A 2,368-nucleotide genomic window follows, 5' to 3' on the forward strand; every position below is an offset into this window, starting at 1 on the left:
GAAGTATGCTTGGGGTCATTGTCCATTTGGAAGACCCATTTGCGACCAAGCTTTAACTTCCTGACTGATGTCTTGAGATGTTGCTTCAATATATACACATAATTTTCCTTCCTCATGATGCCATCTATTTTGTGAAGTGCACCAGTCCCTCCTGCAGCAAAGCACCCCCACAGCATGATGCTGCCACCCCCGTGCTTCACGGTTGGGATGGTGTTCTTCGGCTTGCAAGCATTCCCCTTTTTCCTCCAAACATAACAATGGTCATTTTGGCCAAACAGTTCTATTTTGGTTTCATCAGATCAGAGGACATTTCTCCAAAAAGTACGATCTTTGTCCCCATGTGCAGTTGCAAAACGTAGTCTGGCTTTTTTATGGCGGTTTTGGAGCGGCTAAATCAAATACTAATATGAGTATGTAAGAAATCTACAGTTGTGTTTTGCTTTCAGCAAGCACATCTAATAATGTATTTCTTATTGAAAGTACTAGACCCAATGCGTGTCGGAGGCTTCCATGGAAATAAACTAAGCTGGATGTAATTAGCTAAACCAGTTGGAGAAATCTGACCAATAATAGGAGGCCATGTTAAAATGTAGAAAATCCTGGTTATTTTTCCTACCTGTAAAACTGACCCTGATAAAGGCGTTTGGTTTTTGCTTTGAACAATAGGGCCTAAATCATTTGTTTGTTTTACTTTCAGTCTTCAATTGAACCCCCTTGGTCGGACAGCGAGCAGCAGCATTCCTTCACAGGTGAGAGTTAGGCTACCTGTGGAAAAACTGTAGGCTACTTACCCTCTTTTGATGTCCTTCTCCACGTCCCCTCTCTCTTCCTTAGTGATGTTCACTTCCTCACTGACATTAATGATGGCGTCTTGAAGTTGTTCAACCAACCTCTATTATATTTCGAAAAGAATGGTTCGATTAACTCTAGCATACCTGCAACTGCTAGTAGCCTGGTCTAATTGCTGTTGACGTGTAGCACTGGAAGAATTTGTCGACTACTTTACCTCGAGTTGTTTTTCGCTCAGGGAAGAAACGTCGGAGGGTGAAGTCAGGTCAGACAAACGCATCATGCTTCTCCTCGTGGTGGTTTCAGCTGTTTTCGAGCTGTCTTCAAAGTAGGGTCCTGCGACTGTCTTCAGTGTAGGGTCCTGCGACTGTCTTCAGTGTAGGGTGCTGCGACTGTCTTCCGTGTAGGGTCCTGCGACTGTCTTCCGTGTAGGGTGCTGCGACTGTCTTCAGTGTAGGGTCCTGCGACTGTCTTCAGTGTAGGGTGCTGCGACTGTCTTCAGTGTAGGGTGCTACGACTGTCTTCAGTGTAGGGTGCTGCGACTGTCTTCAGTGTAGGGTGCTGCGACTGTCTTCAGTGTAGGGTGCTGCGACTGTCTTCAGTGTAGGGTGCTGCGACTGTCTTCAGTGTAGGGTGCTGCGACTGTCTTCAGTGTAGGGTGCTGCGACTGTCTTCAGTGTAGGGTGCTGCGACTGTCTTCAATGCTACAGGAATGTTAAATGCACCTGGAAGTTTTTGGAGGCATTCTGCACATTCTTAAACGTACCTGTATGCGGCGCTAAAAGAGCATCCTTACACACACACTATCTACTTGTTGCCAGAGCACATTTCATAGTGCATACCTTTACTGAGTTAGATTTGTATCTTTATTCTGTACGTGTGTCTACCACGATCAAATAAAAAATAAAATAAATTGGTCATTTAGCAGACGCTCTTATCCAGAGCGACTTACAGGAGCAATTAGGGTTAAGTGCCTTGCTCAAGGGCACATCGACAGGTTTTTCACCTAGTCGGCTCGGGGATTAGAACCAGCGACCTTTCGGTTACTGGCACAATGCTCTTACCCACTAAGCTACCTGCCGCCCCACGATCCGTGCGTATATTAAACGTAACTCACAAATAAAACTACGATCTGTGAATATATTAAAATATTTTGTAAATAAAACCATCATCCGTAAATATGTCAAAATATTTCTCAAATTCACCATAACAAAGAAATACAGCATCACAAAGAAATGCATAATTATTTTAAGGCAGGTCTTTAGAAACATAAAAAACCCTGAATGAATTGTATTTCAAAAGAACATCATATCATATTTTAAGTTGTATTATGTTACTAGTCTGTTGCTTAGTAACCTATGGCTATGCTGACTCAAATGCTCACATGTAGAACGCATTGAATAGCGGCTGTAATATTCTACAAAAAAAAAAAAGTGATCTTTTGAAATAGAGCCCATGCCTTAATTTGAAGTTGTTTGGCAAATCTATGTGTTTTACAAACCATAGAACCTGCTCTTTCTTTCTTTAGGGAAATCAAAGCATCTTACCTGCATGAAGGACGATTTGAAGCGTCTTACCT

This window comes from Coregonus lavaretus (assembly GCF_964263955.1).
Source record: "Coregonus lavaretus genome assembly, contig: HAP1_SCAFFOLD_313, whole genome shotgun sequence".
In the NCBI taxonomy this organism is placed as follows: domain Eukaryota; kingdom Metazoa; phylum Chordata; class Actinopteri; order Salmoniformes; family Salmonidae; genus Coregonus; species Coregonus lavaretus.